This window comes from Fukomys damarensis, unplaced genomic scaffold (genome assembly GCF_012274545.1).
Source record: "Fukomys damarensis isolate Sample0158 unplaced genomic scaffold, DMR_v1.0_HiC HiC_scaffold_27, whole genome shotgun sequence".
NCBI classification, from domain to species: Eukaryota; Metazoa; Chordata; class Mammalia; order Rodentia; family Bathyergidae; genus Fukomys; species Fukomys damarensis.
In genome coordinates this window covers 47,747,044-47,763,058 of record NW_022900939.1, presented here as the reverse complement: position 1 = coordinate 47,763,058, position 16,015 = coordinate 47,747,044, and positions in this window count along the sequence as shown.

Below are 16,015 nucleotides of genomic sequence, written 5' to 3'. Positions count from 1 at the left end.
GAACTGATAACTTAAAATCTTCCCACAAAGAAAACACCAGCCCCAAATGACCTCAATGGTGAACTCTACCAAATAATAAGAATTAATATCAATAATTTAAAAATTCATAATGAAGAGAAAACTCAAAATGGATCACTAAGATAAAAACCAAAGCTAAAATGTCTAAGAAAAAATACGAAAATTTCTTGGCTTTGGGTAAGGCAAAGAATTCTTTAAATGACACCAAAAGTATAGTTCATAAAGAAAAAGAAATGATAAATTGGACTTACAAAAGTTTTCCACCTTTAGTTGGATGAGGTGGTACACGCCTATAATCCCAGCACTCTGAGAGGTTAAGGCAAGAAGATCTCAAGTTTGGGCTTACCCCAGGAGATTCAGAGACTTAGTGAGACTCTGTCTCAAAATAAAATATAAAAAGGGCTGAGGACATACGTAGCTCAGAGCTGAGGTCCTAAATTTAATGCTCTGCCCTGAAAAAAAGTTTTAAATCTCTGTACTTAAAAAGATACCACTAAGTAAGTGAAAAGACAAATCACAGATCATGAATCATTTATCTATTAAAGGACTTATATCCAGACTATATAAAATCCTCTTATAACTTGAAAAGAACCCAGTTTTAAAACGAACAAAGATTTGAACATTTGCAAAACAGAATCTGTACACTGCTAACAAGCACATGAAGAGATATCTAGCATCATTAGGGAAACTGCAAACTACTAGAGTGGTTATAATAAAAAAGATAAAACAAGTATTTCCAGGGCAATAGACAAACTGGAATCCTCACATATTGCTAGTGGGAATATTAAATTTTACAGCAACTTTGGAAAAGTTGGACAATGTCTTAAAAATGAAGTTTATCATGCAATCTAGAAATTCCGCCCCTACGTATCTGCCCAAAGGAAAAGAAAATATAAGTTCACACAAAGTGTTTTTTTTTTTAAGTTTATTGGTACATTTTAGGTATACAGTACAGTTACATTCATTACTGGGATCTTGCACCTTTACATGACAGGTCTTGGTTCTCATTGGAACCATTCCCCCTGCCCTCCCTTCACCCCTCCTCCCTTCCCCATTTACAAACACTTTATTTCCATTTTTTTCATTTTCTCATATTTTATTATTTCCCCTTATTCCCTTTCCCCTGCCCTTCCCACTTTCCCTACACCTTTAGCCCTTTTCTTCCTATTTCACATTGTCAATTATCTCATTAGGATCTTATGTACTATTATAGTTTTTCACACCAGAGAAACTATTCGGTATTTACATGTCACACAGAAATTTTTTAAAAATGTTCATAGTGGTATTGTTTAGAATATACTTTGGAAGGATACTCCAATGTCCATCAACTGGTGAACAGATAACAAAGTGTGGGATATGCACAGAAGGAAATACAATGTACTCCAACAGGACAAACCTCAGAAACACTAGGTACGTGAAGAACGCAGACGCAAAATCTACACGCTCCAGGACTGCCCTTAAATGTAACATCTGGAAAGGGTAAACCTATACAGATACTGAAAACAAATTATGTTTGCACAGGGGTGGGAACTGGAACAGAAATCTTTCTGGGGTTACAGAACATATTCTAAAACCAAAAATTATACCTCGATAAAATGTTTCAATTTTTTATTAGCATGTGTTTGCATTAGGTAACAATTACATCCACCATGGAGAGTTGGTACACGTACATAACACATCCCAACTCTTTTCACATCCCTTCCTCCCTTCCCTCTCTCTTGGCCTTGGTAAAGTTTTTGAACAATTAAATTAGGCCTAGGCATTTTAGGTAGAAGTAATTTCCATATAAAAGAAAACCAAGCAATTGGAAAACCTGGCTAGGGAAAATAGTAGGAAAGTTTACAAGCCTAGAACCTGGACCTCAAGAGGCCTCCACACCATCAGTTCTCAACCGTAACCACACAGGAACCAGCCTGAGCTGGATCCCTGGAGAAGGGTGAGCGCCCAGAAGCTGGCCAAGGATAGGATACCTGCGTGGGCCCCAGAGCAACTGCCCAGCCAGGCACTGCCCAACTTGCCCAAGCACAGCACAGGGTTAGTATCAGAGGCACTAAATCCCAAGCAGTTTGCTAAAAAACAAAATGAAACACTATAAAAGAGCAGTGAGTCATAGCTGGTGTGCACATATAATCCTTACCTTCTGGGAGGCTGAGACAGGAGGATGGCAAGCTTGAGCCTAGCCTGAGCAACTTCTCGAGATGCTATCTCAAAAAGGCTGGCCTGGGTTCAATTCCAAATACCACAAAATTAAATGAATACATTAAAAAATAAAGAGAAGGGATGACTGCTAGATAACACAATGAACCACATGGATGAGTTCATGCAGTTGTCCAATAAAGCCAGGTGTCCTAGGCAGTCCCTGAGGTTGGTCCAAGCCTGGCGAAGCCACCAGGGCAGAATTAACCACATCAGGGAAGGGAGAAAAACAGTAAAAGTTTCTTGGTACACAGCTAAGCATCGGACCTGAGCCAAAGACGACGAGGGTCAGAAGGCATCACAGACTGAAAGCTAGGGAAGAGTAATCTGGTCCTGTGAGGCAAAGAGGAAACTCACTGCTGTGGCACTGTCCCCTAAAGCCTTGATGCCCAGCGAGGGGCAGCTGGAAGGTGGTGGGACCTACGGACATCCTTGGGTCACAGTGGGCACACCTACAGTGGACGGTGGTCCTCACCCCATGGGAGAGCAACAGGCCAACCAATCCCGGACTGAAACTTGTAAAGCCGTGAGCCAAGGAAGCCTTCCCGCTTGACAAGTCAGCGATGTCGGGTAGCTGTTCTACAACAGACAGGTGAGTAACCAGTCATACGAGGTGCAGAGTGCACAGGACAGGTCAAAATTCAACATGTGAGAGCAGTTCTAAGGGACGACGGAATACTCATGCACAGGACCAGAGAGAGGGAAGGAGGACTGAGGGGAAGAAAAGGAACAGCCCAGTGGACAGAGAGCAACCGACAGATGTACAGATAAAAAGACTTCAGAGGCGTCATCTGCATGGACCAAACACCAACACACATATAAACATTATGTCATGAACGTGAACTAGAGATAGTTAAAAAAAAAAAACAGAAAGAGAATGAAAATGGGGAAAAGGGATTTAGAGAAGGCGGGAGGGAGCTGAGTGACAAGGGAAAGGGAATTAAAAAGAATCAAGCTGCGTTATATACATACACCTGTGCCCTAAAATGAATGTAAGGTGTGTACTGCAAACGTGCACTAGAAAAATAAAAAAGAAACGTTGCATAAGGATTAGAAAGTTCCCTTACATCTTGTTCACTATTCTTCCAAAGTGGCCAGGCCATTTTCATTGTGTTGGCATTTATTTTATAAATTTATTTTGTTTGTGTAGATCTATACAGCTATCTTTTCCAATAAAAATGTATAGACAATAAATCTAACAGAAATGTAACGGAAATGGTTTCCAGTCACAGTCAAAACCACTACAGCCTCAAACAAACCAGCAGCAGTGTTTGATGTATGAAAAAGTGATAGAAACTTTGTGACGGAAAAAATTCCCATAGCCATATATACTTTTAAACCAATTCGCCAGGATACCAGGAGCATACAATGAACTGCACCCACCTAAAGTGGCAGTTCTCAAAGTGTGAGCGTCCACGAGGACCCACAGAGTCCACAAGGTAAAGAACTATTTTCATAATAACCACGTTAGTATTGACATCTTGTGTCAGTTTTGATAAGGTGAATTTTTCAGCGGGTTCTTCCATTTCATCTAAGTTGCTAAATGTTTTGGCCTAAAGTTATATAGTACATTGCTTTGCCCTTTTCACGTCTGCTGTGCAATAGTTATAACCTCTCCTTCACACGTCATATTAGCGTTTTGATCAATACAACTAGTTATAAACCACTGATCTTTCCAAACAAACAACTTTGGCTTTGTTTTTGCTACTGAATGCTTTTGTCCACCTCACCCGTATGTGCTCTCAGCTCTATTTCCTTATTTCCACTTACTTTGTGTATACATGCTTTGTTTAGGTCCCCAGCTTTTAATGCCCTGCCTCTGGGGACTGATTTTAGACCTTTCATCTTCTTGTCTAATATAAGCAATTAAAGATACAGGTTTCCTTCCAAACATTGCTCTGCCTGCATCCTACAGTTTTAAAATACTGTCTCTTCATTATCACACAGTTCAAAATATCTTCTAATTTCCTTCATGGCTTCTATTCTGATACATAAGTAATTTTGAAGCATATTGTTTAATTTACAAGGTCTGAGGTTTTGCTAGAGACATTACTGTTACTGATTTCTCATACTGATATCAGAAAATGTAATTGTCTAAGGACTATTATCTAGAATATATAAAGAACTCAAAAACACCAGCCCCCCCCCAATATAAAGACCAGATAATGGGCATCTCAAATGAATAGACATTTCTCAAAGAAGTAAAAACAGCAAATAAATATATGAAAAATGTTCAACACCACTGGTCACTCAAGAGATGTAGATGAAAACAACTCTGAGATTCCACCTCACCCAGAAAGAATGGCTGCTATCAAGAAATCAACCAAGGGCCAGAGATTTCGCTCAGTGGTTCTGCCGCCTGCCTGGCAAGCGCAAGGACCCGAGTTCAATCTCCGGTACCAAAAAAGAAAGAGAGAAAGAAAGAAATCAACTAATAAATGCTGGTGGGGCTGTGAGGAGAAAGGAACCCTCCTTCATTGTTGGTGGGAGTGTAGACTGGTGCAACCACAGTGGAAATCAATACGGAGGTACCTCAAAGAACTAGGATTAGAGGTTCCATTTGACCCAGCTATTCCTCTGCTGGGTATCTTTTCAAAAGAACTGAAAGAATCCTACCACAGTGATATACACACCCATGTTTATAGCGGCACAGTTTGTAACAGCTAAAATTTGGAAGCAGCCAAACTGCCCATCAATTGAAGACTGGATAAAGATGTGGTTTTTCTATAAAATGGTGTACTCAGCCATAAAGAATGTGAAACTACAGTCATTTACAGGAAAATGGATGCACACTGAGGCCATACTCTTAAGTGAAATAAATAAGACACAAATGTGTAAATACCAAATAGTTCCTCTGGTGTGAAAAACTAAAAGTGTAAATAAGATCCAAATTGTATAACTGATAATGTGAAACAGGAAGAAAAGGGCTAAAGGTGTAAGAGAAGTGGGAAGGGTAGGGGAAAGGAAAGAAGGGACAAGAAAAAATATGAGGAAAGGAAAAAATGGAAACAAAGTCTTTGCAAACAGGGAAGGATGGAGGGGGTGAAGGGAGGGCAGGGGAATGGGGAAAAATAAGAACCAAGATCTGTCAGGTAAAGGTACAAGATCCCAAAGATGAATGTAACCATACTGTATCCCTAAAACGTACCAATAAACTCAATGAAGAAAAAAAGAAAGAAAATGTCATTGTCTGATTTCAATGAGACATGCTGATGAGGTGGCCTATAAATACCAGCTAGTTTATTCAGATCACCTACTCTTCATTCATTCTCTCTGCGGACATTCTAATTGACAGCAGAAGAATGTTTCAAAACTGGTGATCACCAACTATTATATTACCACTGCCTATTTCTCCATTTTCTTTTGACAGCATTTACTCCATGCATTTTTGAGCACTCTGTCCTTAGGTAGGAATATAGCTAAAGTTAAGTCTTCTCAAACAACTGTTCCTTTTGTCCTTACGAAAGAAATATCCTTCATTTCTATTAATAGTATCTGCCAGGGATTTAACTCAGTGGTTCTGCCATCGGCCTCACTAGCACAAGGTCCCAAGTTCAACCCCTGGTACCAAAAGCAAAAAAAATAATATCTTCCTTGATATCTATTTAACCTAAGATGAATGCAGCCACTCCAAACTGCCTGTGCTTGTTTGCCCTGTTTATCTGTGTTCACTTTCATGGTCTTTTCTTTGTGTGGGGAGACTGGGATCTTACTATGTTGCCCAAGCTGGTTCCTAACTCCTAGGCTTAAATGATTCTCCTGCCTCAGCACAGGCACGCACCTCTGTGCCCAGCTTCTTTGTTCACGGCCTATCAGTCTTTCTTCCTGAAGTGCATCCTCTGTGCTCGATGCAGTGGCACATGCCTGTAACCCCAGCACTCTGAGGCAGGAGCACTGAAAGTTCCAGTCCAGCCTGGGCACCTCAGCAATTTATGCAGCCCTTATCTCAGTAAAAAGTGACCTGGACAATAGCTCTGGTCCTTGGTTCAGAAAAAAAGGACATTTCTAAATAGCATGTATGTGTCTTTTAACTGGAGTGCTTAGTCCATGAATGTTTAATATGATCACTGATATAGTCAGACTTAGTTCTAAAATTTTACTGTTTTTCAGACTATCTCCCCTCCCCCTTTATTTTTTTGTTTCTTTGTTTTGGGGTACAGGGATTGAACTTGGGTCCGTGTGCTTGTGAGGCAGGTGGAGGAGCCACTGAGCTAAATCCCTGGCCCTTTTTTGGTACAGGTATTGAACTGAGGACCTCACACTTGCCAGACAGGCGCTGTGCCACTGAGCTACACCTCTGGCCCTATCTCCACCATTTTTTGACCCTGTGTTCCCTTTTTCCTGCCTTCTTCAGATCATGTGGATATGTTCTAGATTTGTTTGGATTTATCTACTAGCGGCTTTGCATTATTGGTTGCTCTGGGGATTAAAACAGGCAGATTTAACTTTTCACTGGACCTCATTTTAAATACTGCTTCAGATAAAATATGAAACTTCAACCGCAGATACTTCATTTTCTATACTGCACTCATCAAACATGTACACATGAGGGCTAAGGATATGGCACTGTGCCTGCCTAGCACACATGAGGCTCTGGGCCCTGAAAAACCTATATACATTATAAACCCAACAAAACACTGTTAATATTTATACTTTAGTGCTGGGGATTTAGCTCAGTGGTTCCGCTGCCTGCCTCGCAAGCACAAAAACCCAACTTTGATCCCCAGTACCAAAAAAAAAGTGATTTAAACTGGGTGTGATGGTGCACAGATGTAATCCCAACACTCTGAGAGGCAGAAGCAGGAGGATCCCAAGTTCCAACCCAGCTTATAAAACTTAGTGAGACCCTGTCTCAAAACAAAAACTGAGGGCCAGGATTTAGCTCAGTGGTTCTGTCACCTGCCTCACAAGCACAAGGTCCTCAGTTCAATCCATGGTACCAACAATAAAAAACAAAAAACAAAACTGATAAGGACTAGGGATGAGGACCTGGTTTAATCTCCAGTACCCCCGCACACACACATACACACAGGCTTTAAACAATTATATGCATCCTAAAGAAATTAAGAAAAATAAAATGGTATTTTGTGTTTATCTTGATCTTGCCATTTCTGACATTCTTCATTCAGTATACCACTGCGTTTCTCAGAAGCAGCTGGGCAGACTGCCAAAGTATCCGTTTGACCTTAAATTCATGGTGCAATGCTTCTTGGCACCAAAATGACTGTGAACAAAACATAAATTCAGGCACTGCTACTGGATGACAACACTGGTTATAAGGCAAAAATGGCTGTAAGATATATCAGTATATGACTCAATATATACCTATTATTTTTAATTACAAACTGAAATAAAACATCAAATAACAAAATTACTGTTCAAAATTCACAAAGTATGAAATTCCCTTTAATAAAAAATGTCAGGGGAAATTTTCAATTTTTTTTTTTTTTTGGTACCGGGGATTGAACTCAAGTCCTTGCGCTTGCAAGGCAGGCAGTGGTACCATTGAGCTAAATCCCTGACCCTCGACTTATTTTTTAAAGTGCCTGAATCTGTGTATCTTTGAAGCACAGGATATGTGAAGGCATAAATGTGACTATTTCTTTTTTTTTTGGGAACCAGGGATTGAACTCAGGACCTTGCACCTGCCAGGCAGGCACTGTGCCGCTGAGCTACATCCCTGGCCCTATTTTGACTGTTTCTAAAATTTTAAATGATGAGAATTGGTTTCTCTCCCCCTACAGAGGACAGGATATTTGAAAAGTTACAAAATCCATCAGAATTAATGAACTTACAAAAGTATTCACTCAGCAAACATCTATTAAGTATCACTAAGGTATGTGTCAGACACTGAGCCATGAACTGAGAATTTGTATTTGCTTCAAAACTCACAATCTTGTCGAGGAGACAATAACTCAACTGTTTGGGATTTTTTTGTTTGTTTTCCAGCACTAGGAATCAAACTCAGGACCTTACACTTGTGAGGCAGGCTTGGTACCACCAAGCTAAATGCCTGGCCTAACTATTGTGCTTTGGGAGTTTCTTCAAACTGTTCTTATGAGGAGAGAGCCAAGGAAGTTGCTTCAAGATGACTTATGAACTGAGTCCTGAACAAAGAGATGAGTTAGCCCTTTGTGCTTGAGTATTTTTGCTTTTATTAGCAGTGGGTAGAAACAGAGAGGAAAGGAATGGAAAGAGGTTTTCTCAAGTGGAAATAATGTGGACAAAAATAAAACCCCTGAAAGGTCTGGGTTCACTTGGAGAATCACAAAATGTGTGAACACACTGTAGGCTAGACCCAGCACAGGGATCCCTGTGACATTACACTGTATTTAAAAGAGTGAATCCTTATTACCTTGATGGACGTGGGAAAGACCACACAGGGGAGAAATATGGCTTACCCTACGCTTTCTTCTCTACTACGGGTGCTAAAAGATAGAAGCTCCTGTCTACAGGGTCCTCTGCAGTGAGAGGTGACCTCGGGATACTTCCAGCCAGTGGAAGGGAAACAGAAATCTAAGTGGAAAACCTTCCGGCAAAGCTTCTGATTTCCTGTTTCACGCCCTGGCTGGCTCTGCCCCGTTCCCTCCTTCCTACCTTGGACTTTGGCATGAGGTGTAGAACTGTGCCAGCCATCCAACTCCTTGGAGGGCACGGACACAGCAGTGATGAGGCAGCACTCAAGGGAAGCCTACAGCCAGCTCTAGATTTTTCCACTGTGGAAGAATACAAATCCCTGTTTATTAATACCCCGTGTAAAGTCAGGTTTTTCTATTATTTGAATCTGTCGCCACTGCTGAGAAGAGTTTTAAGAATTAATTTATACTTCAGAATGATCCTCATTAAATTAGCATGGACATATTGTAGAGGGGATGCAGAGTCTACCCAGAGGCTTATTACATTTCCTCAACCAAGAAAACTGCAACAGGGCTAGCAAGGAAAGTGGAGATATTTAAGAGAAGACAAGCTGAACGAGGAAGTCTGCGATGTCTTCTACTTTTTAGCTTGAGCAGCTGTGAGGGGGTGCAGGTTTAAGGGCAGTGTCAGTCTCCAAAATGGAAGAAACAGTGAAGGGCTGATGATTTCCGTTCTGGACATACTCTGGTCATCCACATGGAAACGAGGGAAGACCGCACCTGGAGGTCTCAATCTGAGACACCAACTGCTGAGGAGCCATCATATGGGGAAACATAAAGCAGGTAAGTATGGGAAGACCCCACAGGTAAAATGTGAACAGACATAATGAGGCCCAGCAAATTTAAAGCAGAAAATAAATTAGTGGTTGCCTAGGGCTGGAGGGCAGAGTAGCAAAGGGCATGAGGGGAGAGGTTAACGGCTAACAGGTATGGTGCTTCTTTGGGGAGTGAAGAGAAATGAAAATTAAATTGTGGTAATGATTGCACAGTCTTGTGTATACATTAAAACCACTTGATTATATCGGTGAACTGTATGGCATGTAAATTATATCTCAATAAAGGTATATTTTTAAAAAGTAAGACAAAGACAGGGAATCTCTACAAGCAGTAAGAAGATTCAGTGCATGAAAGGAGGGATCCAAGGCCAGGAAAAGATTGTGGGGGAGGAGATTCAGGACACTGTCCAAAAATCAGCAAGGAAGTTTCAAGAAGAACCAGTGTCCAATAATGTCAAACAGCAGATCAATCAGCTAAGCTAAAGGCTCAAACACTGAATGAGCAATTTGGAAGGAATGATGAGCTGTGAGTGGCTTTAAGTAGCAGCAGAAGCCAGATCATATTAAACTAGGGAGTACACGAAAGGCGAAGAGGAAGACACAACAAATAGAAACCCACTTTCAAAAAACTTTTTTTTGCTAAGAGCTAGTGGGATGGACAAAGAGAGGCAATTTATGACAAAATAGAAGGAAAGGATGATTAACGGAACATCCTTCAAGAGACAGGAAGAAAATAATTCACAACATAAACATAAAGAGTAGCAGACAGACAAATTTTCCATTGGACTGGGAAGGAAGAGCTGACATGTGAGTTAGCTTGAGGAACAAGAAATTTAAGGAGTTATTACATGGTGTGTTGGAGCTCCTCGTGAGTTAGGAGATAAAGGCTCAGTTGGTGAAGAGGAAGCAAACATTTAAAATAACAACTGTAAGGGCTGGGCTTTAGCTCAGTGGTGCCACTGCCTGCTTCATAAGCACAAGATCCCGAGTTCGATCCCTGGTACAAAAAAAAAAAGTAAAACATAACTGTAGGGTAATTTTCAGGAATGACACTGAAAGGCCAGTACACACATTTTGAATACTTTTTAAAACTCTTAATACATGTCATGGCCAACAAAAATAGTGTCAGAGACTCTAAGAGAGCGTTGACAAAGGTGACTTTAGCTAGTCAGAAGTGGAACACAGGAGTCTTTCACTACTGCTTTCACTACACCAGTACGTCTTGTTATGAGCCTGATTCCACTTCGCGATCCAAAAGCAGAAGAAAGTTATTATTGAGGCTTAATGGTTGTACAGATTCAAAATGCTCCGATAAAGGCTTTTGTTTCAACTTTAATCTAGACTGCATTGAACTGGCTTAGATTGAAAAAATAAGAGTTTCTCCCCGCCTTCCTTTCTGCAACTCCTGTTTTCTCCCCCTGCAAAGTAAGGGCCAATGATACAGCAGTGCTGACTGGTCGGAGGTGCTCCCTGGACAGGCAGGTTTGTGTTCCATACGGGAATTGGCTGCACACCACACACCGCAGCCTGCAGTGCTCTCCTCACATCTGTGACTCACACTTGGAAGCAGCACAGCAGTTCAGTTACAGTAACAGAAGGAACTGATACCTGTAAAATGTCAGAGTGACCTCCAGTAACCGCTAAGGGCAGGCTGTATCTCAGACCCACCATAACCACTAGTGTCTAACACAGTACCGGACGAGGAAAAGGTAATGTGTTTATGCTGAAAATAATTAAGAGACACAAAATGAACATGATAACATGTGCAGTTATTACTTGTGACTGAATTAATTAGCATAAATTAATCTATGATTTGACTATACAAAAATGTGTATAAAGATAATCTCCTTATAAAGGACAGCTCAATAACAAAGTATTATTTTCCTTAACCCACTAAACTGGGTAACTTTTTCACATTTTTTAAAAACTTAAGCTTATTTTTTAACTGATACTTTAAAATTGTACATATTTATAGGTACCATGTGACATTTTCATACATGTAAACATTCAAATTAGATTATTCTTAATAAAAGATGCAAAAGAAATGAGGAGCTGTGAAATGTAGCTATTTTTCCAACTGTGGCTTGGGATCAGACACTGGGAATTGAGGAGCCCAGGAACACTTGGTTGGAAGTTCATTTCAGTTAGGATATGCTGGACAACGACTAGGGAAAAAATGAACAAATTTAACTATTCAGTGTTATAAGAAATTTCCACTAAAAACTCAGCTTCTTCCCTTCATTGAGAATTCTGGGTATGTTTCTCTATGGGCTGTGCATGACACACACAGTTAAGCAGCAGGGGACAGAGAATTTCTCCAGAGGTTCTTGTCTTAGTCCTTACCTTACTATGTGACTCTAAGTGCTTAACACATTCATGACAGGGCCATAATTTGTATGTCTTGCTGCCAGGAAGCTTGAACCATCAAGTGGTACGTGTAGGACTGTTCCATCAGGCAGCTTGTAACACTGGTGGTAGAAGCAGTAGTCGTGCATGAGAGAATCACGCAGGCACCAATGGTTCAAGCCACCCAGTGAGACGTCACGTATGTACCACCAGTGGTATAAGCCGCCAGATGGAACAAGCATGTACCAACAGGAGTTCAAGCCACCCAATGGAACCATCACACATGTACCACCAGTGGTTCAGGCTGGCAGGAATGTGTTAACATTCTGGGTTCCTTTGCTTGAAATAATAAAGATATTTTCTCAGACGAAGAATATATATTCTTCCCTCTCCTTAGAGCAAATAAGGCTTCCTTTATTCCAAACAGCTGATTAATAGGTATCACCACTATTCACTGCAGGTATTCTCACGGGCATTATAATTGTCTTCAGTCTAAGAAATACTCCTAAAACTCTTTTTTTTGTAATCTAAAATACCTCAATGGCCCACATTACTTTCTTTCTTATTTTTTTCTTGTTTTTGTTTTTTGAGACAGGGTCTCACTATGTAGTTGAGACTGACCTCGAACTCAGTATGTAACACAGGCTGGTTTTGAACTCACAGCAATCCTCCTGCCTCAGCCTCCCAAGTGCTGGGATTACAGGCGTGTGCCACCACACCCGGTTATATTACTTTCTGAAATTTCCTTACAATCAAGACTGTCACTACATGATTTTCACCACAGGGATCAAAGGTAACAGTTCACCACTGTTCAAAGTGATGGCATAAAACATCCCAAGTCCTCAGGAAAAGTACACTTCTTGTCTTCTTCTGTTTTGTTTGGTGGTGTCGGGATTAAACCCAGGCCCTCATGCAAGCTGCGGAAGCAATGTACTACTGAGGTACATTTCCAGCCCTAAAAGTGTACTTAACTGTGAGACTTCTACCAATCAGAACACTAGGTTTCTAGAAGGTTTCATAACATGAAATCGTCTCATTTAGCATTTAGAACAGAACTAAACAAAATAAGAAACACCATAAAAGTTTTTTTATAAGACATACATGTATTTCTGTCTACTGGACTTACCTGTTGTTACCTATTCAGGCTTTGCTAGATGGATTAACAATTCCACACTGCCATATGCTATCACTCACTGAAAGTTAAAGTACTACAAAGGTAGTAAAGAGAAATTTTCCAGTAAAAGAGGTGGTGGGGAGTATCGGTCCAAAGCATCTTATGAACACAACATTATCTGTCAGTTTCCACGAAGAAGCTGAACTGAAGAAACATATTCATCACACACTCAGTGAGGAGGAAAGGACTGCAGCACCTGCGAGGACAGAGTGGCTCTTCCCTGCCCCAGGGTTTCCCCAAAGCAAGCCAAGTCCTACACCATGGCTTGCCCCCGGAGAAGGACTTTTCCCACTACTGGGAAGGAACCCACTGGAGTTTCCTGTCCATTTAGACTCTTTCCTGCAAGTGCGGCAAAATGGCAGAGGCAATATCCTCTGCCAAGGAAACCAGCAAAGTGCTTACTGAACTTCTTCATCTGTTCCAGGGCTTTCTTGAAGCTCTGTCATATTCAAAGTGAGTCAGCATATCCTAAACTTATTTTCCTCACTTGACCACACTAAAAATGCTGAAATTATCTACTTACTGAGATTGGAACGAAAGCGCTAACATCTTATTTCAATATGATTATGACCTGTCAGAAAATCAAAGTATTTTCTTTGATAATGTTTTGCAGTAGCTGCTTCTACAAAGCAACAAGAATATCCATTGTGCTGTTCAAGTTCTAACATTTTCAGTATGCTAGAATCCAAGTTAATGTGGATGTATAATTTTGTAGGAAATGGCATTTTGAGAGAAAAAGGGAAGGAAAAATTCCTTTTGAGTAGTTTACCAAAGGAACTTGTTGATGGGTGGCCCATCAACAAATTAAGCTAATATTGCATTTAATTTTCTCCAGAAAAAATATTCCAACTAAATCCATTTGTTATAATTAGTAACTTACATTTTAGTACAAACTTTAGGGCAATTTTTAAAAGCCTGAAAAGATCATGTAAGAGTTTAGAGTCACCAAATGTTGAATTCTGAAAAGTGTTCTCAGAATGTGCACTTTTCCTCTCTGCCCAGCTCTGAGTTCTGTTGGCCCAGTTATAGGAACTAACCAAGAGATGGTTTTCGTTCTTTCCATAAATGTTTATTAAGCATTCACTGTATCCAGCAGCTCACAGGCTGACAGAAGAGAGAGATACCAAACACATGCAAGAATGTCAAATCACACCAGCAATCTTGCATAATGAGCTAAGGCATTCAACTAAAGCCCTCAGCTTTTCTAACCCATTGCAAGCTCAGGACAAAATTTTCACTGAGAAATACCTAAATCAGACAATCCCATTTCATGTTTTCCATGTGGGCTTTGGCTAATGTAATCACCCACAACAGAATATGACTGCCTCCCTCACTTATGCATAGGGAACTGCTGTTTTGTTTTCAAAATCAAAACCTTGCATTTTTTGCATCCTTGCCACTATTCACTTTTTGTCACATTTAAATAAGATGTTTTTATTGAATCAGATATACAAGAACTGTTACATCACAACAGATATGTTTTAGGTTGTATCCCATTAACTTGAACTAATTTTCAAAGGCTTGAAAATTTATAAGCATATATTTCTGTACACTTTAAGATCACTTTTATAAAATACAATGATATCCACCAAATACTGAACGTCTACTCTGAATTGAGACTTTTACCCATAATTTCTTGTCCTCTTCCCCATACAACCCAGCAAGACACTATCTTCCTATTTTGCATATAGGGAAGCTGAGTGCCCAAAGTTAGGGAAGTTTCCCAGCACAACACAGATAGTTAAAGCCAGGAACTGAACCCTCAATAACCTGACAAATTAACTCAATTTCTCAGATTTGGGCACAAATCTCACCTTCGGCCCGTGCAGAATCATTCACTGCGCAACATTATAATCAAATTAAATGCAGTCAAAGCCTTTCAGCAATCAGAATCCAATGAAACATCCAAGGTACAGTAAAATGTCAGACCTTAGATAAATGGGAACTAAGTGGAGAGTGTGTGACTATGTAGTTTGCCTGGACGGGTAAACTGTATCAGAAAGCACAGGCCACGCCTAGCTATGTGAAACTTCCCCCAAAACTCGGAAAATTGTGCTAAGTGGGGCTTGGTCGAGGAAGAAACGCGGAGTCCGGGTCGATGCGGTCTGTTTTGTTCTGTCTTCTCTGGACCTGGTCCTATTTTAGTCTCACCTAATCACAGCATCCAGGACGCCTGCTCCCCGATTTGAGCGTGCCAGCTAGCACAAACGTTTAAGCACACAATCCGGCAAATCTCCATCATCAATGTGGTCAATTTGCAAAATTCAGCAGGGAGAGCTTTATGAAAGAGCCCTAGAAATCTAAAGTGAAATGCACAGCCCTAGAAATCTAAAGTGAAATGCACACAGATCTGAGACTAATGCACCGGCCTCCTAAAGGCTTTTCTCTGTCGTTTATCCAAGGGCACAACTACAGACCTCTCATAGCACGCAGCAACGCTGCCGCTGCCAACAACAGATTGCACCTAAGCTGACATCCATCCCATGGCTTAGGGGCTGTCTCTCCCCTCTAGTACAGGCTGCAACACACAGGGCGTTCGCTGGGCCCTAGTGCGGAATCCCTTAAGGAAACCTGTCACTCCGGGTTTGGGGCAGCATGCTCTACATTCAATCTCCTACTGGTTCCTTAACACGAACATGATTAATATTGGTACTCAGGAAAGAGAACTTCTTCTGACCTTGAGCGTGCGCGCTAAATAAATTACCTCAGAACGAAAGTGGTGAGATCTCAGAACAGCATCTGGGGAGAAAAAAAAAGAACAGACTGCGTTTAACTCCTCGCTCCTCCTCACCGCCGAGTTACTAACGACTTACAGAACGAGGCGGCTGCCTCAAAGCGGGCACGGGGTGGGGCGGGGAGCTGGACCACAGGCCTCTAAGGTGATTTCTCCGCAGAAGTTTCGGGCAAAGTTCTGGGGCTGTCGGGGCCCCAAATCTCCACGCCTTCCTCTCTCACCTCGAAGCTCGGGCAAAGGATGAGAAAGGCGAGGCCGCCGCAGCCCGACTCCGCTCAGGCGCCGTTAGGTGCCTGCAAACGGCCCCGGAGAACGGTCCCTCCCCTCCCGGCCGCTGCATCGCCGAGGTCCGGCA